Source organism: Scyliorhinus torazame, chromosome 11, assembly GCF_047496885.1.
Source record: "Scyliorhinus torazame isolate Kashiwa2021f chromosome 11, sScyTor2.1, whole genome shotgun sequence".
Taxonomy (NCBI): domain Eukaryota; kingdom Metazoa; phylum Chordata; class Chondrichthyes; order Carcharhiniformes; family Scyliorhinidae; genus Scyliorhinus; species Scyliorhinus torazame.
Window position 1 is genome coordinate 155,943,165 of NC_092717.1, and position 27,878 is coordinate 155,971,042.

Here is a 27,878-nt window from a genome sequence, read left to right on the forward strand (position 1 = left end):
ATTCTCTGTGTAAGGGACTGGGCATTCTCTGTGTAAGGGACTGGGCATTCTCTGTGTAAGGGACTGGGCATTCTCTGTGTAAGGGACTGGGCATTCTCTTTGTATGGGACTGGGCATTCTCTTTGTATGGGACTGGGCATTCTCTGTGTAAGGGACTGGGCATTCGCTGTGTAATGGATTGAGCATTCTCTGTGTAAGGGACTGGGCATTCTCTGTGTAAGGGATTGAACATTCTCTGTGTAAGGGATTGAACATTCTCTGTGTAAGGGACTGGGCATTCTCTGTGTAAGTGATTGAGCATTCTCTGTGTAAGGGACTGGGCATTCTCTGTGTAAGGTACTGGGCATTCTCTGTGTAAGGGACTGGGCATTCTCTGTGTAATGGACTGGGCATTCTCTGTGTAAGGGACTGGGCATTCTCTGTGTAAGGGACTGGGCATTCTCTGTGTAAGGGACTGAGCATTCTCTGTGTAATGGACTGGGCATTCTCTGTGTAAGGGACTGGGCATTCTCTGTGTAAGGGACTGGGCATTCTCTGTGTAAGGGACTGGGCATTCTCTGTGTAAGGGACTGGGCATTCTCTGTGTAAGGGATTGAGCATTCTCTGTGTAAGGGACTGGGCATTCGCTATGTAATGGATTGAGCATTCTCTGTGTAAGGGACTGGGCATTCTCTGTGTAAGGGATTGAACATTCTCTGTGTAAGGGATTGAGCGTTCTCTGTGTAAGGGACTGGGCGTTCTCTGTGTAAGGGACTGGGCATTCTCTGTGTAAGGGACTGGGCATTCTCTGTGTAAGGGACTGGGCATTCTCTGTGTAAGGGACTGGGCATTCTCTGTGTAATGGACTGGGCATTCTCTGTGTAAGGGACTGGGCATTCTCTGTGTCAGGGACTGGGCATTCTCTGTGTCAGGGACTGGGCATTCTCTGTGTAATGGACTGGGCATTCTCTGTGTAAGGGACTGGGCATTCTCTGTGTAAGGGACTGGGCATTCTCTGTGTAAGGGACTGGGCATTCTCTGTGTAAGGGATTGAGCATTCTCTGTGTAAGGGACTGGGCATTCTCTGTGTAAGCGATTAAGCATTCTCTGTGTATGGGACTGGGCATTCTCTGTGTAAGCGACTGGGCATTCTCTGTGTAAGGGACTGGGCATTCTCTGTGTAATGGACTGGGCATTCTCTGTGTAAGGGACTGGGCATTCTCTGTGTAAGGGACTGGGCATTCTCTGTGTAAGGGACTGAGCATTCTCTGTGTAAGGGACTGAGCATTCTCTGTGTAAGGGACTGAGCATTCTCTGTGTAAGGGACTGGGCATTCTCTGTGTAAGGGACTGGGCATTCTCTGTGTAAGGGACTGGGCATTCTCTGTGTAAGGGACTGGGCATTCTCTGTGTAAGGGATTGAGCATTCTCTGTGTAAGGGACTGGGCATTCTCTGTGTAAGCGATTGAGCATTCTCTGTGTAAGGGACTGGGCATTCTCTGTGTAAGGGACTGGGCATTCTCTGTGTAATGGACTGGGCATTCTCTGTGTAAGGGACTGGGCATTCTCTGTGTAAGGGACTGAGCATTCTCTGTGTAATGGACTGGGCATTCTCTGTGTAAGGGACTGAGCATTATCTGTGTAAGGGACTGGGCAGTCTCTGTGTAAGCGATTGAGCATTCTCTGTGTAAGGGACTGGGCATTCTCTGTGTAAGGGACTGGGCATTCTCTGTGTAAGGGACTGGGCATTCTCTGTGTAAGGGACTGAGCATTCTCTGTGTAAGGGACTGGGCATTCTCTGTGTAAGGGACTGAGCATTCTCTGTGTAAGGGACTGAGCATTCTCGGTGTAAGGGACTGGGCATTCTCGGTGTAAGGGACTGGGCATTCTCGGTGTAAGGGACTGAGCATTCTCTTTGTAAGGGACTGAGCATTCTCTACGTAAGTGACTGGGTATTCTCTGCGTAAGGGACTGGGTATTCTCTGTGTAAGGGACTGGGCATTCTCTGTGTAAGGGACTGGGCATTCTCTGTGTAAGCGATTGAGCATTCTCTGTATAAGGGACTGGGCATTCTCTGTGTAAGGGACTGGTCATTCTCTGTGTAAGGGACTGGTCATTCTTTGTGTAAGGGACTGGGCATTCTCTGTGGGTGCGCTTGAGCATTCTCTGTGTAAGGGACTGAGCATTCTCTGTGTAAGGGATTGGGCATTCTCTGTGTAAGGGACTGGGCATTCTCGGTGTAAGGGATTGAGCATTCTCTGTCTCAGGGATTGAGTATTCTCTGTGTAAGGGACTGAGCAATCTCTGTGTAAGGGACTGGGCATTCTCTGTGTTAGTGACTGGACATTCTCTGTGTAAGGGATTGAGCATTCTCTGTGTAAGGGATTGAGCATTCTCTGTGTAAGGGACTGGGCATTCTCTGTGTAAGGGACTGGGCATTCTCTGTGTAAGGGACTGGGTATTCTCTGTGTAAGGGACTGAGCATTCTCTGTGTAAGGGACTGAGCATTCTCTGTGTAAGGGACTGAGCATTCTCTGTGTAAGGGATTGGGCATTCTCTGTGTAAGGGACTGGGCATTCTCGGTGTAAGGGATTGAGCATTCTCTGTCTCAGGGATTGAGTATTCTCTGTGTAAGGGACTGAGCAATCTCTGTGTAAGGGACTGGGCACTCTCTGTGTTAGGGACTGGACATTCTCTGTGTAAGGGACTGAGCATTCTCTGTGTAAGGGACTGAGCATTCTCTGTGTAAGGGACTGAGCATTCTCTGTGTAAGGGACTGAGCATTCTCTGTGTAAGGGACTGAGCATTCTCTGTGTAAGGGACTGAGCATTCTCTGTGTAAGGGACTGGGCATTGTCTGTGTAAGGGACTGGGCATTGTCTGTGTAAGGGACTGGACATTCTCTGTGTAAGGGACTGGGCATTCTCTGTGTAAGGGACTGCGCATTCTCTGTGTAAGGGACTGGGCATTCTCTGTGTAAGGGACTGGGCATTCTCTGTGTAAGGGACTGGGCATTCTCTGTGTAAGGGACTGGGCATTCTCTGTGTAAGGGACTGGGCATTCTCTGTGTAAGGGACTGGGCATTCTCTGTGTAAGGGACTGGGCATTCTCTGTGTAAGGGACTGGGCATTCTCTGTGTAAGGGACTGGGCATTCTCTGTGTAAGGGACTGGCCATTCTCTGTGTAAGGGACTGGGCATTCTCTGTGTAAGGGACTGGGCATTCTCTGTGTAAGGGACTGGGTATTCTCTGTGTAAGGGACTGGGCATTCTCTGTGTAAGGGACTGGGCATTCTCTTTGTAAGGGACTGGGCATTCTCTGTGTAAGGGACTGGGCATTCTCTTTGTATGGGACTGGGCATTCTCTTTGTATGGGACTGGGCATTCTCTGTGTAAGGGACTGGGCATTCGCTGTGTAATGGATTGAGCATTCTCTGTGTAAGGGACTGGGCATTCTCTGTGTAAGGGATTGAACATTCTCTGTGTAAGGGATTGAACATTCTCTGTGTAAGGGACTGGGCATTCTCTGTGTAAGTGATTGAGCATTCTCTGTGTAAGGGACTGGGCATTCTCTGTGTAAGGTACTGGGCATTCTCTGTGTAAGGGACTGGGCATTCTCTGTGTAATGGACTGGGCATTCTCTGTGTAAGGGACTGGGCATTCTCTGTGTAAGGGACTGGGCATTCTCTGTGTAAGGGACTGGGCATTCTCTGTGTAAGGGACTGAGCATTCTCTGTGTAATGGACTGGGCATTCTCTGTGTAAGGGACTGGGCATTCTCTGTGTAAGGGACTGGGCATTCTCTGTGTAAGGGACTGGGCATTCTCTGTGTAAGGGACTGGGCATTTTCTGTGTAAGGGATTGAGCATTCTCTGTGTAAGGGACTGGGCATTCGCTATGTAATGGATTGAGCATTCTCTGTGTAAGGGACTGGGCATTCTCTGTGTAAGGGATTGAACATTCTCTGTGTAAGGGATTGAGCATTCTCTGTGTAAGGGACTGGGCGTTCTCTGTGTAAGGGACTGGGCATTCTCTGTGTAAGGGACTGGGCATTATCTGTGTAAGGGACTGGGCATTCTCTGTGTAAGGGACTGGGCATTCTCTGTGTAAGGGACTGGCCATTCTCTGTGTAAGGGACTGGGCATTCTCTGTGTAAGGGACTGGGCATTCTCTGTGTAAGGGACTGGGCATTCTCTGTGTAAGGGACTGGGCATTCTCTGTGTAAGGGACTGGGCATTCTCTGTGTAAGGGACTGGGCATTCTCTGTGTAAGGGACTGGGCATTCTCTTTGTATGGGACTGGGCATTCTCTTTGTATGGGACTGGGCATTCTCTGTGTAAGGGACTGGGCATTCGCTGTGTAATGGATTGAGCATTCTCTGTGTAAGGGACTGGGCATTCTCTGTGTAAGGGATTGAACATTCTCTGTGTAAGGGATTGAACATTCTCTGTGTAAGGGACTGGGCATTCTCTGTGTAAGTGATTGAGCATTCTCTGTGTAAGGGACTGGGCATTCTCTGTGTAAGGTACTGGGCATTCTCTGTGTAAGGGACTGGGCATTCTCTGTGTAATGGACTGGGCATTCTCTGTGTAAGGGACTGGGCATTCTCTGTGTAAGGGACTGGGCATTCTCTGTGTAAGGGACTGAGCATTCTCTGTGTAATGGACTGGGCATTCTCTGTGTAAGGGACTGGGCATTCTCTGTGTAAGGGACTGGGCATTCTCTGTGTAAGGGACTGGGCATTCTCTGTGTAAGGGATTGAGCATTCTCTGTGTAAGGGACTGGGCATTCGCTATGTAATGGATTGAGCATTCTCTGTGTAAGGGACTGGGCATTCTCTGTGTAAGGGATTGAACATTCTCTGTGTAAGGGATTGAGCATTCTCTGTGTAAGGGACTGGGCGTTCTCTGTGTAAGGGACTGGGCATTCTCTGTGTAAGGGACTGGGCATTCTCTGTGTAAGGGACTGGGCATTCTCTGTGTAATGGACTGGGCATTCTCTGTGTAAGGGACTGGGCATTCTCTGTGTCAGGGACTGGGCATTCTCTGTGTAATGGACTGGGCATTCTCTGTGTAATGGACTGGGCATTCTCTGTGTAAGGGACTGGGCATTCTCTGTGTAAGGGACTGGGCATTCTCTGTGTAAGGGATTGAGCATTCTCTGTGTAAGGGACTGGGCATTCTCTGTGTAAGCGATTAAGCATTCTCTGTGTATGGGACTGGGCATTCTCTGTGTAAGCGACTGGGCATTCTCTGTGTAAGGGACTGGGCATTCTCTGTGTAAGGGACTGGACATTCTCTGTGTAAGGGACTGGGCATTCTCTGTGTAAGGGACTGGGCATTCTCTGTGTAAGGGACTGAGCATTCTCTGTGTAAGGGACTGGGCATTCTCTGTGTAAGCGATTGAGCATTCTCTGTGTAAGGGACTGGGCATTCTCTGTGTAAGGGACTGGGCATTCTCTGTGTAAGGGACTGGGCATTCTCTGTGTAAGGGACTGAGCATTCTCTGTGTAAGGGACTGAGCATTCTCTGTGTAAGGGACTGAGCATTCTCTGTGTAAGGGACTGGGCATTCTCTGTGTAAGGGACTGAGCATTCTCTGTGTAAGGGACTGGGCATTCTCTGTGTAAGGGACTGGGCATTCTCTGTGTAAGGGATTGAGCATTCTCTGTGTAAGGGACTGGGCATTCTCTGTGTAAGCGATTGAGCATTCTCTGTGTAAGGGACTGGGCATTCTCTGTGTAAGGGACTGGGCATTCTCTGTGTAATGGACTGGGCATTCTCTGTGTAAGGGACTGGGCATTCTCTGTGTAAGGGACTGAGCATTCTCTGTGTAATGGACTGGGCATTCTCTGTGTAAGGGACTGAGCATTATCTGTGTAAGGGACTGGGCAGTCTCTGTATAAGCGATTGAGCATTCTCTGTGTAAGGGACTGGGCATTCTCTGTGTAAGGGACTGGGCATTCTCTGTGTAAGGGACTGGGCATTCTCTGTGTACGGAACTGAGCATTCTCTGTGTAAGGGACTGGGCATTCTCTGTGTAAGGGACTGAGCATTCTCTGTGTAAGGGACTGAGCATTCTCGGTGTAAGGGACTGGGCATTCTCGGTGTAAGGGACTGGGCATTCTCGGTGTAAGGGACTGAGCATTCTCTTTGTAAGGGACTGAGCATTCTCTGCGTAAGGGACTGGGTATTCTCTGCGTAAGGGACTGGGTATTCTCTGTGTAAGGGACTGGGCATTCTCTGTGTAAGGGACTGGGCATTCTCTGTGTAAGCGATTGAGCATTCTCTGTATAAGGGACTGGGCATTCTCTGTGTAAGGGACTGGTCATTCTCTGTGTAAGGGACTGGTCATTCTTTGTGTAAGGGACTGGGCATTCTCTGTGGGTGCGCTTGAGCATTCTCTGTGTAAGGGACTGAGCATTCTCTGTGTAAGGGATTGGGCATTCTCTGTGTAAGGGACTGGGCATTCTCGGTGTAAGGGATTGAGCATTCTCTGTCTCAGGGATTGAGTATTCTCTGTGTAAGGGACTGAGCAATCTCTGTGTAAGGGACTGGGCATTCTCTGTGTTAGTGACTGGACATTCTCTGTGTAAGGGATTGAGCATTCTCTGTGTAAGGGATTGAGCATTCTCTGTGTAAGGGACTGGGCATTCTCTGTGTAAGGGACTGGGCATTCTCTGTGTAAGGGACTGGGTATTCTCTGTGTAAGGGACTGAGCATTCTCTGTGTAAGGGACTGAGCATTCTCTGTGTAAGGGACTGAGCATTCTCTGTGTAAGGGATTGGGCATTCTCTGTGTAAGGGACTGGGCATTCTCGGTGTAAGGGATTGAGCATTCTCTGTCTCAGGGATTGAGTATTCTCTGTGTAAGGGACTGAGCAATCTCTGTGTAAGGGACTGGGCACTCTCTGTGTTAGGGACTGGACATTCTCTGTGTAAGGGATTGAGCATTCTCTGTGTAAGGGATTGAGCATTCTCTGTGTAAGGGACTGGGCATTCTCTGTGTAAGGGACTGGGCATTCTCTGTGTAAGGGACTGGGTATTCTCTGTGTAAGGGACTGAGCATTCTCTGTGTAAGGGACTGAGCATTCTCTGTGTAAGGGACTGAGCATTCTCTGTGTAAGGGACTGGGCATTCTCTGTGTAAGGGACTGGGCATTCTCTGTGTAAGGGACTGGGCATTCTCTGTGTAAGCGATTGAGCATTCTCTGTGTAAGGGACTGGGCATTCTCTGTGTAAGGGACTGGGCATTCTCTGTGTAAGGGACTGGGCATTCTCTGTGTAAGGGACTGGGCATTCTCTGTGTAAGGGACTGGGCATTCTCTGTGTAAGGGACTGAGCATTCTCTGTGTAAGGGACTGAGCATTCTCTGTGTAAGGGACTGAGCATTCTCTGTGTAAGGGACTGAGCATTCTCTGTGTAAGGGACTGAGCATTCTCTGTGTAAGGGACTGGGCATTGTCTGTGTAAGGGACTGGGCATTGTCTGTGTAAGGGACTGGCCATTCTCTGTGTAAGGGACTGGGCATTCTCTGTGTAAGGGACTGGGCATTCTCTGTGTAAGGGACTGGGTATTCTCTGTGTAAGGGACTGGGCATTCTCTGTGTAAGGGACTGGGCATTCTCTGTGTAAGGGACTGGGCATTCTCTGTGTAAGGGACTGGGCATTCTCTTTGTATGGGACTGGGCATTCTCTTTGTATGGGACTGGGCATTCTCTATGTAAGGGACTGGGCATTCGCTGTGTAATGGATTGAGCATTCTCTGTGTAAGGGACTGGGCATTCTCTGTGTAAGGGATTGAACATTCTCTGTGTAAGGGATTGAACATTCTCTGTGTAAGGGACTGGGCATTCTCTGTGTAAGTGATTGAGCATTCTCTGTGTAAGGGACTGGGCATTCTCTGTGTAAGGTACTGGGCATTCTCTGTGTAAGGGACTGGGCATTCTCTGTGTAATGGACTGGGCATTCTCTGTGTAAGGGACTGGGCATTCTCTGTGTAAGGGACTGGGCATTCTCTGTGTAAGGGACTGAGCATTCTCTGTGTAATGGACTGGGCATTCTCTGTGTAAGGGACTGGGCATTCTCTGTGTAAGGGACTGGGCATTCTCTGTGTAAGGGACTGGGCATTCTCTGTGTAAGGGATTGAGCATTCTCTGTGTAAGGGACTGGGCAATCGCTATGTAATGGATTGAGCATTCGCAGTGTAAGGGACTGGGCATTCTCTGTGTAAGGGATTGAACATTCTCTGTGTAAGGGATTGAGCATTCTCTGTGTAAGGGACTGGGCGTTCTCTGTGTAAGGGACTGGGCATTGTCTGTGTAAGGGACTGGCCATTCTCTGTGTAAGGGACTGGGCATTCTCTGTGTAAGGGATTGAACATTCTCTGTGTAAGGGATTGAACATTCTCTGTGTAAGGGACTGGGCATTCTCTGTGTAAGTGATTGAGCATTCTCTGTGTAAGGGACTGGGCATTCTCTGTGTAAGGTACTGGGCATTCTCTGTGTAAGGGACTGGGCATTCTCTGTGTAATGGACTGGGCATTCTCTGTGTAAGGGACTGGGCATTCTCTGTGTAAGGGACTGGGCATTCTCTGTGTAAGGGACTGAGCATTCTCTGTGTAATGGACTGGGCATTCTCTGTGTAAGGGACTGGGCATTCTCTGTGTAAGGGACTGGGCATTCTCTGTGTAAGGGACTGGGCATTCTCTGTGTAAGGGACTGGGCATTCTCTGTGTAAGGGATTGAGCATTCTCTGTGTAAGGGACTGGGCATTCGCTATGTAATGGATTGAGCATTCTCTGTGTAAGGGACTGGGCATTCTCTGTGTAAGGGATTGAACATTCTCTGTGTAAGGGATTGAGCATTCTCTGTGTAAGGGACTGGGCGTTCTCTGTGTAAGGGACTGGGCATTCTCTGTGTAAGGGACTGGGCATTCTCTGTGTAAGGGACTGGGCATTCTCTGTGTAATGGACTGGGCATTCTCTGTGTAAGGGACTGGGCATTCTCTGTGTCAGGGACTGGGCATTCTCTGTGTAATGGACTGGGCATTCTCTGTGTAATGGACTGGGCATTCTCTGTGTAAGGGACTGGGCATTCTCTGTGTAAGGGACTGGGCATTCTCTGTGTAAGGGATTGAGCATTCTCTGTGTAAGGGACTGGGCATTCTCTGTGTAAGCGATTAAGCATTCTCTGTGTATGGGACTGGGCATTCTCTGTGTAAGCGACTGGGCATTCTCTGTGTAAGGGACTGGGCATTCTCTGTGTAAGGGACTGGACATTCTCTGTGTAAGGGACTGGGCATTCTCTGTGTAAGGGACTGGGCATTCTCTGTGTAAGGGACTGAGCATTCTCTGTGTAAGGGACTGGGCATTCTCTGTGTAAGCGATTGAGCATTCTCTGTGTAAGGGACTGGGCATTCTCTGTGTAAGGGACTGGGCATTCTCTGTGTAAGGGACTGGGCATTCTCTGTGTAAGGGACTGAGCATTCTCTGTGTAAGGGACTGAGCATTCTCTGTGTAAGGGACTGAGCATTCTCTGTGTAAGGGACTGGGCATTCTCTGTGTAAGGGACTGGGCATTCTCTGTGTAAGGGACTGGGCATTCTCTGTGTAAGGGACTGGGCATTCTCTGTGTAAGGGATTGAGCATTCTCTGTGTAAGGGACTGGGCATTCTCTGTGTAAGCGATTGAGCATTCTCTGTGTAAGGGACTGGGCATTCTCTGTGTAAGGGACTGGGCATTCTCTGTGTAATGGACTGGGCATTCTCTGTGTAAGGGACTGGGCATTCTCTGTGTAAGGGACTGAGCATTCTCTGTGTAATGGACTGGGCATTCTCTGTGTAAGGGACTGAGCATTATCTGTGTAAGGGACTGGGCAGTCTCTGTATAAGCGATTGAGCATTCTCTGTGTAAGGGACTGGGCATTCTCTGTGTAAGGGACTGGGCATTCTCTGTGTAAGGGACTGGGCATTCTCTGTGTACGGAACTGAGCATTCTCTGTGTAAGGGACTGGGCATTCTCTGTGTAAGGGACTGAGCATTCTCTGTGTAAGGGACTGAGCATTCTCGGTGTAAGGGACTGGGCATTCTCGGTGTAAGGGACTGGGCATTCTCGGTGTAAGGGACTGAGCATTCTCTTTGTAAGGGACTGAGCATTCTCTGCGTAAGGGACTGGGTATTCTCTGCGTAAGGGACTGGGTATTCTCTGTGTAAGGGACTGGGCATTCTCTGTGTAAGCGATTGAGCATTCTCTGTATAAGGGACTGGGCATTCTCTGTGTAAGGGACTGGGCATTCTCTGTGTAAGCGATTGAGCATTCTCTGTATAAGGGACTGGGCATTCTCTGTGTAAGGGACTGGTCATTCTCTGTGTAAGGGACTGGTCATTCTTTGTGTAAGGGACTGGGCATTCTCTGTGGGTGCGCTTGAGCATTCTCTGTGTAAGGGACTGAGCATTCTCTGTGTAAGGGATTGGGCATTCTCTGTGTAAGGGACTGGGCATTCTCGGTGTAAGGGATTGAGCATTCTCTGTCTCAGGGATTGAGTATTCTCTGTGTAAGGGACTGAGCAATCTCTGTGTAAGGGACTGGGCATTCTCTGTGTTAGTGACTGGACATTCTCTGTGTAAGGGATTGAGCATTCTCTGTGTAAGGGATTGAGCATTCTCTGTGTAAGGGACTGGGCATTCTCTGTGTAAGGGACTGGGCATTCTCTGTGTAAGGGACTGGGTATTCTCTGTGTAAGGGACTGAGCATTCTCTGTGTAAGGGACTGAGCATTCTCTGTGTAAGGGACTGAGCATTCTCTGTGTAAGGGATTGGGCATTCTCTGTGTAAGGGACTGGGCATTCTTGGTGTAAGGGATTGAGCATTCTCTGTCTCAGGGATTGAGTATTCTCTGTGTAAGGGACTGAGCAATCTCTGTGTAAGGGACTGGGCACTCTCTGTGTTAGGGACTGGACATTCTCTGTGTAAGGGATTGAGCATTCTCTGTGTAAGGGATTGAGCATTCTCTGTGTAAGGGACTGGGCATTCTCTGTGTAAGGGACTGGGCATTCTCTGTGTAAGGGACTGGGTATTCTCTGTGTAAGGGACTGAGCATTCTCTGTGTAAGGGACTGAGCATTCTCTGTGTAAGGGACTGAGCATTCTCTGTGTAAGGGACTGGGCATTCTCTGTGTAAGGGACTGGGCATTCTCTGTGTAAGGGACTGGGCATTCTCTGTGTAAGCGATTGAGCATTCTCTGTGTAAGGGACTGGGCATTCTCTGTGTAAGGGACTGGGCATTCTCTGTGTAAGGGACTGGGCATTCTCTGTGTAAGGGACTGGGCATTCTCTGTGTAAGGGACTGGGCATTCTCTGTGTAAGGGACTGAGCATTCTCTGTGTAAGGGACTGAGCATTCTCTGTGTAAGGGACTGAGCATTCTCTGTGTAAGGGACTGAGCATTCTCTGTGTAAGGGACTGAGCATTCTCTGTGTAAGGGACTGGGCATTGTCTGTGTAAGGGACTGGGCATTGTCTGTGTAAGGGACTGGCCATTCTCTGTGTAAGGGACTGGGCATTCTCTGTGTAAGGGACTGGGCATTCTCTGTGTAAGGGACTGGGTATTCTCTGTGTAAGGGACTGGGCATTCTCTGTGTAAGGGACTGGGCATTCTCTGTGTAAGGGACTGGGCATTCTCTGTGTAAGGGACTGGGCATTCTCTTTGTATGGGACTGGGCATTCTCTTTGTATGGGACTGGGCATTCTCTATGTAAGGGACTGGGCATTCGCTGTGTAATGGATTGAGCATTCTCTGTGTAAGGGACTGGGCATTCTCTGTGTAAGGGATTGAACATTCTCTGTGTAAGGGATTGAACATTCTCTGTGTAAGGGACTGGGCATTCTCTGTGTAAGTGATTGAGCATTCTCTGTGTAAGGGACTGGGCATTCTCTGTGTAAGGTACTGGGCATTCTCTGTGTAAGGGACTGGGCATTCTCTGTGTAATGGACTGGGCATTCTCTGTGTAAGGGACTGGGCATTCTCTGTGTAAGGGACTGGGCATTCTCTGTGTAAGGGACTGAGCATTCTCTGTGTAATGGACTGGGCATTCTCTGTGTAAGGGACTGGGCATTCTCTGTGTAAGGGACTGGGCATTCTCTGTGTAAGGGACTGGGCATTCTCTGTGTAAGGGATTGAGCATTCTCTGTGTAAGGGACTGGGCAATCGCTATGTAATGGATTGAGCATTCTCTGTGTAAGGGACTGGGCATTCTCTGTGTAAGGGATTGAACATTCTCTGTGTAAGGGATTGAGCATTCTCTGTGTAAGGGACTGTGCGTTCTCTGTGTAAGGGACTGGGCATTCTCTGTGTAAGGGACTGGGCATTCTCTGTGTAAGGGACTGGGCATTCTCTGTGTAATGGACTGGGCATTCTCTGTGTAAGGGACTGGGCATTCTCTGTGTCAGGGACTGGGCATTCTCTGTGTAATGGACTGGGCATTCTCTGTGTAAGGGACTGGGCATTCTCTGTGTAAGGGACTGGGCATTCTCTGTGTAAGGGACTGGGCATTCTCTGTGTAAGGGATTGAGCATTCTCTGTGTAAGGGACTGGGCATTCTCTGTGTAAGCGATTAAGCATTCTCTGTGTATGGGACTGGGCATTCTCTGTGTAAGCGACTGGGCATTCTCTGTGTAAGGGACTGGGCATTCTCTGTGTAAGGGACTGGGCATTCTCTGTGTAAGGGACTGGGCATTCTCTGTGTAAGGGACTGGGCATTCTCTGTGTAAGGGACTGAGCATTCTCTGTGTAAGGGACTGGGCATTCTCTGTGTAAGCGATTGAGCATTCTCTGTGTAAGGGACTGGGCATTCTCTGTGTAAGGGACTGGGCATTCTCTGTGTAAGGGACTGGGCATTCTCTGTGTAAGGGACTGAGCATTCTCTGTGTAAGGGACTGAGCATTCTCTGTGTAAGGGACTGAGCATTCTCTGTGTAAGGGACTGGGCATTCTCTGTGTAAGGGACTGGGCATTCTCTGTGTAAGGGACTGGGCATTCTCTGTGTAAGGGACTGGGCATTCTCTGTGTAAGGGATTGAGCATTTTCTGTGTAAGGGACTGGGCATTTTCTGTGTAAGCGATTGAGCATTCTCTGTGTAAGGGACTGGGCATTCTCTGTGTAAGGGACTGGGCATTCTCTGTGTAATGGACTGGGCATTCTCTGTGTAAGGGACTGGGCATTCTCTGTGTAAGGGACTGAGCATTCTCTGTGTAATGGACTGGGCATTCTCTGTGTAAGGGACTGAGCATTATCTGTGTAAGGGACTGGGCAGTCTCTGTGTAAGCGATTGAGCATTCTCTGTGTAAGGGACTGGGCATTCTCTGTGTAAGGGACTGGGCATTCTCTGTGTAAGGGACTGGGCATTCTCTGTGTACGGAACTGAGCATTCTCTGTGTAAGGGACTGGGCATTCTCTGTGTAAGGGACTGAGCATTCTCTGTGTAAGGGACTGAGCATTCTCGGTGTAAGGGACTGAGCATTCTCGGTGTAAGGGACTGGGCATTCTCGGTGTAAGGGACTGAGCATTCTCTTTGTAAGGGACTGAGCATTCTCTGCGTAAGGGACTGGGTATTCTCTGCGTAAGGGACTGGGTATTCTCTGTGTAAGGGACTGGGCATTCTCTGTGTAAGGGACTGGGCATTCTCTGTGTAAGCGATTGAGCATTCTCTGTATAAGGGACTGGGCATTCTCTGTGTAAGGGACTGGTCATTCTCTGTGTAAGGGACTGGTCATTCTCTGCGTAAGGGACTGGGTATTCTCTGCGTAAGGGACTGGGCATTCTCTGTGGGTGCGCTTGAGCATTCTCTGTGTAAGGGACTGAGCATTCTCTGTGTAAGGGAATGAGCATTCTCTGTGTAAGGGAATGAGCATTCTCTGTGTAAGGGAATGAGCATTCTCTGTGTAAGGGACTGAGCATTCTCTGTGTAAGGGACTGAGCATTCTCTGTGTAAGGGACTGGGCATTCTCTGTGTAAGGGACTGGGCATTCTCTGTGTAAGGGACTGGGCATTCTCTGTGTAAGGGACTGGGCATTCTCTGTGTAAGCGATTGAGCATTCTCTGTGTAAGGGACTGGGCATTCTCTGTGTAAGGGACTGGGCATTCTCTGTGTAAGGGACTGGGCATTCTCTGTGTAAGGGACTGGGCATTCTCTGTGTAAGGGACTGGGCATTCTCTGTGTAAGGGACTGGGCATTCTCTGTGTAAGGGACTGGGCATTCTCTGTGTAAGGGACTGGGCATTCTCTGTGTAAGGGACTGGGCATTCTCTGTGTAAGGGACTGAGCATTCTCTGTGTAAGGGACTGGGCATTCTCTGTGTAAGGGACTGGGCATTCTCTGTGTAAGGGACTGGGCATTCTCTGTGTAAGGGACTGGGCATTCTCTGTGTAAGGGATTGAGCATTCTCTGTGTAAGGGACTGAGCATTTTCTGTGTAAGGGTCTGGGCATTCTCTGTGTAAGGGACTGGGCATTCTCTGTGTAAGGGACTGGGCATTCTCTGTGTAAGGGATTGAGCATTCTCTGTGTAAGGGACTGGGCATTCTCTGTGTAAGGGATTGAACATTCTCTGTGTAAGGGATTGAGCATTCTCTGTGTAAGGGATTGAGCATTCTCTGTGTAAGGGACTGGGCATTCTCTGTGTAAGCGATTGAGCATTCTCTGTGTAAGGGACTGGGCATTCTCTGTGTAAGGGACTGGGCATTCTCTGTGTAAGGGACTGGGCATTCTCTGTGTAAGCGATTGAGCATTCTCTGTGTAAGGGACTGGGCATTCTCTGTGTAAGGGACTGGGCATTCTCTGTGTAAGGGACTGGGCATTCTCTGTGTAAGGGACTGGGCATTCTCTGTGTAAGGGACTGGGCATTCTCTGTGTAAGGGACTGGGCATTCTCTGTTTAAGGGACTGGGCATTCTCTGTGTAAGGGACTGAGCATTCTCTGTGTAAGGGACTGGGCATTCTCTGTGTAAGGGACTGGGCATTCTCTGTGTAAGGGACTGGGCATTCTCTGTGTAAGGGACTGGGCATTCTCTGTGTAAGGGATTGAGCATTCTCTGTGTAAGGGACTGAGCATTTTCTGTGTAAGGGACTGGGCATTCTCTGTGTAAGGGACTGGGCATTCTCTGTGTAAGGGACTGGGCATTCTCTGTGTAAGGGATTGAGCATTCTCTGTGTAAGGGACTGGGCATTCTCTGTGTAAGGGATTGAACATTCTCTGTGTAAGGGATTGAGCATTCTTTGTGTAAGGGATTGAGCATTCTCTGTGTAAGGGACTGGGCATTCTCTGTGTAAGCGATTGAGCATTCTCTGTGTAAGGGACTGGGCATTCTCTGTGTAAGGGACTGGGCATTCTCTGTGTAAGGGACTGGGCATTCTCTGTGTAATGGACTGGGCATTCTCTGTGTAAGGGACTGGGCATTCTCTGTGTAAGGGACTGAGCATTCTCTGTGTAATGGACTGGGCATTCTCTGTGTAAGGGACTGAGCATTCTCTGTGTAAGGGACTGGGCAGTCTCTGTGTAAGCGATTGAGCATTCTCTGTGTAAGGGACTGGGCATTCTCTGTGTAAGCGATTGAGCATTCTCTGTGTAAGGGACTGGGCATTCTCTGTGTAAGGGACTGGGCATTCTCTGTGTAAGGGACTGGGCATTCTCTGTGTAAGGGACTGGGCATTCTCTGTGTAAGGGACTGGGCATTCTCTGTGTAAGGGACTGAGCATTCTCTGTGTAATGGACTGGGCATTCTCTGTGTAAGGGACTGGGCATTCTCTGTGTAAGGGACTGGGCATTCTCTTTGTATGGGACTGGGCATTCTCTTTGTATGGGACTGGGCATTCTCTGTGTAAGGGACTGGGCATTCTCGGTGTAAGCTCTGGGCATTCTCTGTGTAAGGGACTGAGCATTCTCTGTGTAACGGACTGAGCATTCTCTGTGTAAGGGACTGGGCATTCTCTGTGTAAGGGACTGGGCATTCTCTGTGTAAGGGACTGGGCATTCTCTGTGTAAGGGACTGGGCATTCTCTGTGTAAGAGACTGGGCATTCTCTGTGTAAGGGACTGGGCATTCGCTGTGTAATGGATTGAGCATTCTCTGTGTAAGGGACTGGGCATTCTCTGTGTAAGGGATTGAACATTCTCTGTGTAAGGGATTGAGCATTCTCTGTGTAAGGGACTGGGCATTCTCTGTGTAATGGACTGGACATTCTCTGTGTAAGGGACTGGACATTCTCTGTGTAAGGGACTGGGCATTCTCTGTGTAAGGGACTGGGCATTCTCTGTGTAAAGGATTGAGCATTCTCTGTGTAAGGGACTGGGCATTCGCTGTGTAATGGATTGAGCATTCTCTGTGTAAGGGACTGGGCATTCTCTGTGTAAGGGATTGAACATTCTCTGAGTAAGGGATTGAGCATTCTCTGTGTAAGGGACTGGGCGTTCTCTGTGTAAGTGATTGAGCATTCTCTGTGTAAGGGACTCGGATTTCTCTGTGTAAGGGACTGGGCATTCTCTGTGTAATGGACTGGGCATTCTCTGTGTAAGGGACTGGGCATTCTCTGTGTAAGGGACTGAGCATTCTCTGTGTAATGGACTGGGCATTCTCTGTGTAAGGGACTGGGCATTCTCTGTGTAAGGGACTGGGCATTCTCTGTGTAAGGGACTGGGCATTCTCTGTGTAAGGGATTGAGCATTCTCTGTGTAATGGACTGGGCATTCTCTGTGTAAGCGATTGAGCATTCTCTGTGTATGGGACTGGGCATTCTCTGTGTAAGGGACTGGGCATTCTCTGTGTAAGGGACTGGGCATTCTCTGTGTAAGGGACTGGGCATTCTCTGTGTAAGGGACTGGGCATTCTCTGTGTAAGGGACTGGGCATTCTCTGTGTAAGGGACTGGGCATTCTCTGTGTAAGGGACTGAGCATTCTCTGTGTAAGGGACTGGGCATTCTCTGTGTAAGGGACTGGGCATTCTCTGTGTAAGGGACTGGGCATTCTCTGTGTAAGGGATTGAGCATTCTCTGTTTAAGGGACTGAGCATTCTCTGTGTAAGGGACTGGGCATTCTCTGTGTAAGGGACTGGGCATTCTCTGTGTAAGGGACTGGGCATTCTCTGTGTATGGGATTGAGCATTCTCTGTGTAAGGGACTGGGCATTCTCTGTGTAAGGGATTGAACATTCTCTGTGTAAGGGATTGAGCATTCTCTGTGTAAGGGATTGAGCATTCTCTGTGTAAGGGACTGGGCATTCTCTGTGTAAGCGATTGAGCATTCTCTTTGTAAGGGACTGGGCATTCTCTGTGTAATGGACTGGGCATTCTCTGTGTAAGGGACTGGGCATTCTCTGCGTAAGGGACTGAGCATTCTCTGTGTAATGGACTGGGCATTCTCTGTGTAAGGGACTGAGCATTCTCTGCGTAAGGGACTGGGCAGTCTCTGTGTAAGCGATTGAGCATTCTCTGTGTAAGGGACTGGGCATTCTCTATGTAAGGGACTGGGTATTCTCTGTGTAAGGGACTGGGCATTCTCTGTGTAAGGGACTGAGCATTCTCTGTGTAATGGACTGGGCATTCTCTGTGTAAGGGACTGGGCATTGTCTGTGTAAGGGACTGGGCATTCTCTGTGTAAGGGACTGGGCATTCTCTGTGTAAGGGACTGGGCATTCTCTGTGTAAGGGACTGGACATTCTCTGTGTAAGGGACTGGGCATTCTCTGTGTAAGGGACTGAGCATTCTCTGTGTAAGGGACTGGGCATTCTCTGTGTAAGGGACTGGGCATTCTCTGTGTTAGGGACTGGGCATTCTCTGTGTAAGGGACTGGGCATTCTCTGTGTAAGGGACTGAGCATTCTCTGTGTAAGGGACTGAGCATTCTCTGTGTAAGGGACTGAGCATTCTCTGTGTAAGGGACTGGGCATTCTCTGTGTAAGGGACTGGGCATTCTCTGTGTAAGGGACTGGGCATTCTCTGTGTAAGGGACTGGGCATTCTCTGTGTAAGTGACTGGGCATTCTATGTGTAATGGACTGGGCATTCTCTGTGTAAGGGACTGGGCATTCTCTGTGTAAGGGACTGGGCATTCTCTGTGTAAGGGACTGGGCATTCTCTGTGTAAGGGACTGGGCATTCTCTTTGTATGGGACTGGGCATTCTCTTTGTATGGGACTGGGCATTCTCTGTGTAAGGGACTGGGCATTCTCGGTGTAAGCTCTGGGCATTCTCTGTGTAAGGGACTGAGCATTCTCTGTGTAAGGGACTGAGCATTCTCTGTGTAAGGGACTGGGCATTCTCTGTGTAAGGGACTGGGCATTCTCTGTGTAAGGGACTGGGCATTCTCTGTGTAAGAGACTGGGCATTCTCTGTGTAAGGGACTGGGCATTCGCTGTGTAATGGATTGAGCATTTTCTGTGTAAGGGACTGGGCATTCTCTGTGTAAGGGATTGAACATTCTCTGTGTAAGGGATTGAGCATTCTCTGTGTAAGGGACTGGGCATTCTCTGTGTAATGGACTGGACATTCTCTGTGTAAGGGACTGGGCATTCTCTGTGTAAGGGACTGGGCATTCTCTGTGTAAGGGACTGGGCATTCTCTGTGTAAAGGATTGAGCATTCTCTGTGTAAGGGACTGGGCATTCGCTGTGTAATGGATTGAGCATTCTCTGTGTAAGGGACTGGGCATTCTCTGTGTAAGGGACTGAACATTCTCTGTGTAAGGGATTGAGCATTCTCTGTGTAAGGGACTGGGCGTTCTCTGTGTAAGTTATTGAGCATTCTCTGTGTAAGGGACTCGGATTTCTCTGTGTAAGGGACTGGGCATTCTCTGTGTAATGGACTGGGCATTCTCTGTGTAAGGGACTGGGCATTCTCTGTGTAAGGGACTGAGCATTCTCTGTGTAATGGACTGGGCATTCTCTGTGTAAGGGACTGGGCATTCTCTGTGTAAGGGACTGGGCATTCTCTGTGTAAGGGACTGGGCATTCTCTGTGTAAGGGATTGAGCATTCTCTGTGTAAGGGACTGGGCATTCTCTGTGTAAGCGATTGAGCATTCTCTGTGTATGGGACTGGGCATTCTCTGTGTAAGGGACTGGGCATTCTCTGTGTAAGGGACTGGGCATTCTCTGTGTAAGGGACTGGGCATTCTCTGTGTAAGGGACTGGGCATTCTCTGTGTAAGGGACTGGGCATTCTCTGTGTAAGGGACTGAGCATTCTCTGTGTAAGGGACTGGGCATTCTCTGTGTAAGGGACTGGGCATTCTCTGTGTAAGGGACTGGGCATTCTCTGTGTAAGGGATTGAGCATTCTCTGTGTAAGGGACTGAGCATTCTCTGTGTAAGGGACTGGGCAGTCTCTGTGTAAGCGATTGAGCATTCTCTGTGTAAGGGACTGGGCATTCTCTATGTAAGGGACTGGGTATTCTCTGTGTAAGGGACTGGGCATTCTCTGTGTAAGGGACTGAGCATTCTCTGTGTAATGGACTGGCCATTCTCTGTGTAAGGGACTGGGCATTGTCTGTGTAAGGGACTGGGCATTCTCTGTGTAAGGGACTGGGCATTCTCTGTGTAAGGGACTGGGCATTCTCTGTGTAAGGGACTGGACATTCTCTGTGTAAGGGACTGGGCATTCTCTGTGTAAGGGACTGGGCATTCTCTGTGTAAGGGACTGAGCATTCTCTGTGTAAGGGACTGGGCATTCTCTGTGTAAGGGACTGGGCATTCTCTGTGTAAGGGACTGGGCATTCTCTGTGTAAGGGACTGGGCATTCTCTGTGTAAGGGATTGAGCATTCTCTGTGTAAGGGACTGAGCATTCTCTGTGTAAGGGACTGGGCATTCTCTGTGTAAGGGACTGGGCATTCTCTGTGTAAGGGACTGGGCATTCTCTGTGTAAGGGATTGAGCATTCTCTGTGTAAGGGACTGGGCATTCTCTGTGTAAGGGATTAAACATTCTCTGTGTAAGGGATTGAGCATTCTCTGTGTAAGGGATTGAGCATTCTCTGTGTAAGGGACTGGGCATTCTCTGTGTAAGCGATTGAGCATTCTCTGTGTAAGGGACTGGGCATTCTCTGTGTAAGGGACTGGGTATTCTCTGTGTAAGGGACTGGGTATTCTCTGTGTAAGGGACTGGGCATTCTCTGTGTAAGGCACTGGGCATTCTCTGTGTAAGGGACTGCGCATTCTCTGTGTAAGCGACTGAGCATTCTCTGTGTAAGGGACTGGGCATTCTCGTTGTAAGGGATTGATCATTCTCTGTGTAAGGGACTGGGCATTCTCTGTGTAAGGGACTGGGCATTCTCTGTGTAAGCGATTGAGCATTCTCTGTGTAAGGGGTTGATCATTCCCTGTGTAAGGGACTGGGCATTCTCTGTGTAAGGGACTGGGCATTCTCTGTGTAAGCGACTGAGCATTCTCTGTATAAGCGACTGAGCATTCTCTGTATAAGGGACTGGGCATTCTGTGTAAGGGACTGGGCATTCTCTGTGTAAGGGACTGGGCATTCTCTGTGTAAGGGACTGGGCATTCTCTGTGTAAGGGATTGAGCATTCTCTGTGTAAGGGACTGGGCATTCTCTGTGTAACGGACTGGGCATTCTCTGTGTAATGGACTGGGCATTCTCTGTGTAAGGGACTGAGCATTCTCTGTGTAAGGGACTGGGCATTCTCTGTCTAAGGGACTGAGCATTCTCTGTGTAAGGGACAGGGCAGTCTCTGTGTAAGCGATTGAGCATTCTCTGTGTAAGGGACTGGGCATTCTCTATGCAAGGGACTGGGCATTCTCGGTGTAAGGAACTGGGTATTCTCTGTGTAAGGGACTGGGCATTCTCTATGTAAGGGATTGATCATTCTCTGTGTAAGGGACTGGGCATTCTCTGTGTAAGCGATTGAGCATTCTCTGTGTAAGGCACTTGGCATTCTCTGCGTAAGGGATTGAGCATTCTCTGTGTAAGGGACTTGGCATTCTCTGTGTAAAGGTCTGGGCATCCTCTGTGTAAGGGACTGGGCATCCTCTGTGTAAGGGACTGGGCATCCTCTGTGTAAGGGACTGGGCATCCACTGTGTAAGGGTTGAGCATTCTCTGTGTAAGGGACTGGGCATTCTCTGTGTAAGCGACTGAGCATTCTCTGTGTAAGGGACTGAGCATTCTCTGTGTAAGGGACTGGGCATTCTCTGTGTAAGGGACTGAGCATTCTCTGTGTAAGGGATTGAGCATTCTCTGTGTATGGGACTGGGCATTCTGTGCAAGGGACTGAGCATTCTCTGTGTAAGGGACTGAGCATTCTCTGTGTCAGGGACTGAGCATTCTCTGTGTACGGGACTGGGTATTCTCTGGGTAAGGGACTGGGCATTCTCTGTGTAAGGGAATGAGCATTCTCTGTGTAAGGGTTGAGCATTCTCGGTGTTCGGGACTGGGCATTCTCTGTGTTCGGGACTGAGCATTCTCTGTGTAAGCGACTGGGTATTCTCTGGGTAAGGGACTGGGCATTCTCTGTGTAAGGGACTGAGCATTCTCTGTGTAAGGGACTGAGCATTCGCTGTGTCAGGGACTGAGCACTCTCTGTGTAAGGGACTGGGTATTCTCTGGGTAAGGGACTGGGCATTCTCTGTGTAAGGGACTTGGCATTCTCTGTGTAAAGGTCTGGGCATCCTCTGTGTAAGGGACTGGGCATCCTCTGTGTAAGGGACTGGGCATCCTCTGTGTAAGGGACTGGGCATCCACTGTGTAAGGGTTGAGCATTCTCTGTGTAAGGGACTGGGCATTCTCTGTGTAAGCGACTGAGCATTCTCTGTGTAAGGGACTGAGCATTCTCTGTGTAAGGGACTGGGCATTCTCTGTGTAAGGGACTGAGCATTCTCTGTGTAAGGGATTGAGCATTCTCTGTGTAAGCGACTGGGTATTCTCTGGGTAAGGGACTGGGCATTCTCTGTGTAAGGGACTGAGCATTCTCTGTGTAAGGGACTGGGCATTCTCTGTGTAAGGGATTGAGCATTCTCTGTGTAAGGGACTGAGCATTCTCTGTGTAAGGGACTGGGCATTCTCTGTGTAAGGGACTGGGCATTCTCTGTGTAAGGGACTGGGCATTCTCTGTGTAAGGGATTGAGCATTCTCTGTGTAAGGGACTGGGCATTCTCTGTGTAAGGGATTAAACATTCTCTGTGTAAGGGATTGAGCATTCTCTGTGTAAGGGATTGAGCATTCTCTGTGTAAGGGACTGGGCATTCTCTGTGTAAGCGATTGAGCATTCTCTGTGTAAGGGACTGGGCATTCTCTGTGTAAGGGACTGGGTATTCTCTGTGTAAGGGACTGGGTATTCTCTGTGTAAGGGACTGGGCATTCTCTGTGTAAGGCACTGGGCATTCTCTGTGTAAGGGACTGCGCATTCTCTGTGTAAGCGACTGAGCATTCTCTGTGTAAGGGACTGGGCATTCTCGTTGTAAGGGATTGATCATTCTCTGTGTAAGGGACTGGGCATTCTCTGTGTAAGGGACTGGGCATTCTCTGTGTAAGCGATTGAGCATTCTCTGTGTAAGGGGTTGATCATTCCCTGTGTAAGGGACTGGGCATTCTCTGTGTAAGGGACTGGGCATTCTCTGTGTAAGCGACTGAGCATTCTCTGTATAAGCGACTGAGCATTCTCTGTATAAGGGACTGGGCATTCTGTGTAAGGGACTGGGCATTCTCTGTGTAAGGGACTGGGCATTCTCTGTGTAAGGGACTGGGCATTCTCTGTGTAAGGGATTGAGCATTCTCTGTGTAAGGGACTGGGCATTCTCTGTGTAACGGACTGGGCATTCTCTGTGTAATGGACTGGGCATTCTCTGTGTAAGGGACTGAGCATTCTCTGTGTAAGGGACTGGGCATTCTCTGTCTAAGGGACTGAGCATTCTCTGTGTAAGGGACAGGGCAGTCTCTGTGTAAGCGATTGAGCATTCTCTGTGTAAGGGACTGGGCATTCTCTATGCAAGGGACTGGGCATTCTCGGTGTAAGGAACTGGGTATTCTCTGTGTAAGGGACTGGGCATTCTCTATGTAAGGGATTGATCATTCTCTGTGTAAGGGACTGGGCATTCTCTGTGTAAGCGATTGAGCATTCTCTGTGTAAGGGACTTGGCATTCTCTGCGTAAGGGATTGAGCATTCTCTGTGTAAGGGACTTGGCATTCTCTGTGTAAAGGTCTGGGCATCCTCTGTGTAAGGGACTGGGCATCCTCTGTGTAAGGGACTGGGCATCCTCTGTGTAAGGGACTGGGCATCCACTGTGTAAGGGTTGAGCATTCTCTGTGTAAGGGACTGGGCATTCTCTGTGTAAGCGACTGAGCATTCTCTGTGTAAGGGACTGAGCATTCTCTGTGTAAGGGACTGGGCATTCTCTGTGTAAGGGACTGAGCATTCTCTGTGTAAGGGATTGAGCATTCTCTGTGTATGGGACTGGGCATTCTGTGCAAGGGACTGAGCATTCTCTGTGTAAGGGACTGAGCATTCTCTGTGTCAGGGACTGAGCATTCTCTGTGTACGGGACTGGTTATTCTCTGGGTAAGGGACTGGGCATTCTCTGTGTAAGGGAATGAGCATTCTCTGTGTAAGGGTTGAGCATTCTCGGTGTTCGGGACTGGGCATTCTCTGTGTTCGGGACTGAGCATTCTCTGTGTAAGCGACTGGGTATTCTCTGGGTAAGGGACTGGGCATTCTCTGTGTAAGGGACTGAGCATTCTCTGTGTAAGGGACTGAGCATTCGCTGTGTCAGGGACTGAGCACTCTCTGTGTAAGGGACTGGGTATTCTCTGGGTAAGGGACTGGGCATTCTCTGTGTAAGGGACTTGGCATTCTCTGTGTAAAGGTCTGGGCATCCTCTGTGTAAGGGACTGGGCATCCTCTGTGTAAGGGACTGGGCATCCTCTGTGTAAGGGACTGGGCATCCACTGTGTAAGGGTTGAGCATTCTCTGTGTAAGGGACTGGGCATTCTCTGTGTAAGCGACTGAGCATTCTCTGTGTAAGGGACTGAGCATTCTCTGTGTAAGGGACTGGGCATTCTCTGTGTAAGGGACTGAGCATTCTCTGTGTAAGGGATTGAGCATTCTCTGTGTATGGGACTGGGCATTCTGTGCAAGGGACTGAGCATTCTCTGTGTAAGGGACTGAGCATTCTCTGTGTCAGGGACTGAGCATTCTCTGTGTACGGGACTGGGTATTCTCTGGGTAAGGGACTGGGCATTCTCTGTGTAAGGGAATGAGCATTCTCTGTGTAAGGGTTGAGCATTCTCGGTGTTCGGGACTGGGCATTCTCTGTGTTCGGGACTGAGCATTCTCTGTGTAAGCGACTGGGTATTCTCTGGGTAAGGGACTGGGCATTCTCTGTGTAAGGGACTGAGCATTCTCTGTGTAAGAGACTGAGCATTCTCTGTGTAAGGGACTGAGCATTCGCTGTGTCAGGGACTGAGCACTCTCTGTGTAAGGGACTGGGTATTCTCTGGGTAAGGGACTGGGCATTCTCTGTGTAAGGGACTGGGCATTCTCTGTGTAAGGGTGTGGGCATTTTCAGTCTGCCTGCCCGGTTTGTTTTCTGCCCTTTTCTGGTCTGGCCCTCGAATAGCCAAAGCAAGTAACATTTAAGACGCCTCAGCTAAGGTTTCAGAAACGTATTCAGGAGCCAACAATGTGCGACAATGCACTCGCATTATACATTTTAAGAAATGCGAACGTCTCAAAATCTGCTGCCTATTTTGAAATGTTGTTCCTGTACCTTTCGGTCAGCCTTCATGCGAAATAGAATGTGATGTTTTCGACTTGATTGGAAAAATCGATAGTGAATTTAACTGGTCCCCATGCGAATGACATTTTTTATAAAAAAACCGAGTCCACAATTTTAATTTTAAATACAACATTTAGTCTTTGACCAAACTTTCCTTTCGGCCATCTTCACTTTTCAATTTCAAATCCGGGACAGAATTGATACCAAATCGCATTCGGCTGATTTGAAATATAACCTGTTGGTCAGTGAACCCCAAACACCGGTTAACAATGGGGCAAATGCCCCATGTTTGTGATGAGGGGCGGGGGGAGATTGCCCTCTCAGCGCCGTGTTGAAATTACATTGAGAACTGCACCAGTCAGCTGCTGGCGGGGCCCATGCAACGTTTAACAAAGAAAACTTAACATTTGAATCACAAACTTCCGCCGATTCAGAACCAAGCGCGCTTACCGATTGTCAGATGTTTTGGGTTTTTTGATGTAAATGCTGGCGAAAAGACCCGGGGTGACGAGTCGAGCAAAGCGGTGGCAGGCTGCAGACTCGGCTCCAGGGTTGGACAAAAATAAGTGTCTCCCGTCAGTGGAATGTCAAAGCCAGAATCCCGACCTTTTATGGCCAGGAGGATTGATAAATATAGCACTGGCAGCAAGCGAGCAGCCCCCTCGCCGTTTGTAACCACCACCGATTCAACTGCAGGTAAAGGACGGGTGAAATGCACCGAAATCGCAATTTGGAAATACTTGAGTTAAAGTTCCAATTGGCTGCCCCCTTTTACACTCTGTGGCTCCTCAAATCTGGATCCGATTACATGAATATTAGCGGCCCTCTGCTCCTGGCACGGGATTGACTTATGATAGCTGGACCTAAGCCTCCTTAGTGATTGAATACACATTTGTGGTTTGAAAGATACAGGGATCACTATATACATTGGGCAGTATAAGTATAGCCACTTTTAAATCAAAAAATTGTGGAGGGAACAATGGCAAGAATTGAAACATGCAAGTGGTGAGGGAAACAATAAGAGAACATGGAACATAGAACATACAGTGCAGTAGGAGGCCATTCGGCCCATCGAGTCTGCACCGACCCACTTAAGCCCTCATTTCCACCCTATCCTCGTAACCCAATAACCCCTCCTAACCTTTTTTGGTCACGAAGGGCAATTTATCATGGCCAATCCACCTAACCTGCACGTCTTTGGACTGTGGGAGGAAACCGGAGCACCCGGAGGAAACCCACGCAGACACGGGGAGAACGTGCAGACTCCGCACAGACAGTGACCCAGCGGGGAATCGAACCTGGGACCCTGGAACCGTGAAGCGACAGTGCTACCCACTTGTGCTATCATGCGGCCCTTCGGAAACCCTGCTTGACCTCATTCTCATTAATCTACCAATGGAGATGCATCTGTCCTTGACAGTATTGGTAGGAGATAAAGTCTCCACATTGAGGATAGTCTCCATCATATTATGTGATACTGCCACCGTGCTAAATTGGATAGATTTAGAACAGATCTAGCAACTCAAAAGTGGGCATTCATGAGTTGCTGTGGGTCATCAGCAGCAACAGAATTCTGTTCAACCATATTCTGTAACTACATGGTCTGCCATATCTGCCACTGCAGGCACGCTGGACCAAACGGGCTCCTTCTGCGCCGTAACAATTTTGTCATTCAGTGAAAATATCTCTCACTCTATCATTACCATCAAACCGGGGATCAACCCTGGTTCACAAAGAGTGCAGGAGGACATGTGTTATATTTCTTTGTTGCCGCAAAGAGAGAAGGTATGGAGGTGCCCATGCTCTGTATTCTTGTAAAACATGATGAGAGGCTTATTAAGGGTGTTGTTCATGCAAACAAGTTGGTGATCTGCCGAAAGTCCGCACATACATTCTGCTGCCGTCAACACACATCTCATGATGGATAACCAGCAAGGATGTATTCTCTGAGACATAACACCCCTTCCCCTTTACTTCATTAGTGCAACGACAAAAATAAACATTTGTACAACAGATCCACTTACATATTATTTCTATACATATATACAATTCAATAAGTCAGTCTCTGTTGTGGATGTCTATTTCTTTTTGTTAGAATTTGGAATTCTGGAAATTGGCTACTCAAAACCTTGAAAGTGTAGCCACCTGGGTTGGCCACTTCCCGACTTAAAATGGAGAATCGCAAAGACTGCAGGGAAATTCAGCCAACACAGGCAAAAACTAGCAAGTGCAAAAATCCTGTGTATTAGAACTTGCAAAAGCCCAGGCAGCACTGAAACTCACAGCCATCTGCATACTAATGAGCGATCCCCGGGAACAATCGAAACATTTAAGGTGAATAAGGCCAAGCCAGACTCCTCGCCGCCAGCAGGAGCCAAGACAAAGGAAGGCCAACGGACACTCAGGGACCGCCCAGCGATCAGGGAACAACTCCAGTATTGTAGTCCAATCACTTGGAACCAGATACGGGGTCCACCCCGAAGGGGGCGTGAAGCCACTGGGGACTATAAAGTATAGTCCCCAAGTTCAAATCATCCTTCTTGGCAAGATCACTCAGCAACTCGAATCAACCCTTGAGAGTGAACTGCCTAAGCTGCTGCATCAACCAAGTCAGTCTCCAGTCAATGCTCGCTACAAGATTGGCGCTCCTAGCTACCAGTCCATACCAGCTTTTGAATCCTGCAAACTCAGATCGAGCGAAAGGCCATTTGTTCCCTTGACCTGTTGGGCCATTTCCGAAGCTAAGTATAGGCCTTTTAATGATGGAGAAGAGTCTAGAAAGTAGTGTTTATGCATAAGTCGTGATTTACTGTGTATAATAAATGTATTTTGATTTGAATCTTACTAATTGGTGTGTTGAGTTATTGATCAGTACTTGAACTTGAACCTCGTGGCGGTATCATAAAGATACCTGGCGACTCTAAAGCAAAGGTTATAGAAACAGAGCAAATTCAGTAAAGACCCAACGGGCAACGAATTAAGAGCCAACCAAAGTTAGCAACATATTACTGGTGACATCTGACGGGACCCGACTTAGACGGGGCCCGACTTAGACGGGGCCCGACTTAGACGGGGCCCTAACCACTCCGGGAGAACCCCAAATTTGAATTAGAATCCAATTGGGAACAGAAAAACCACAAGTGTTCAAGCAGTTCTGATCA

General features: G+C 49.0%; 1 protein-coding gene across 3 annotated transcripts in view; it reads right to left on the reverse strand.

Moving 5' to 3' along the window:
- myom1b (myomesin 1b) overlaps window positions 1-25,413 on the reverse strand; it is a 246,733-nt gene extending 221,320 nt beyond the window's left edge. For 2 of the 3 annotated variants that reach the window (XM_072467909.1, XM_072467907.1), the window contains exon 1: window positions 25,168-25,413. The gene's annotated coding sequence lies outside the window, so the exon portion shown is untranslated. The remainder of the gene's footprint in view (window positions 1-25,167) is intronic. The other variant, XM_072467908.1, reaches the window with a different exon arrangement.
- Window positions 25,414-27,878: the final 2,465 nt, after the last annotated feature.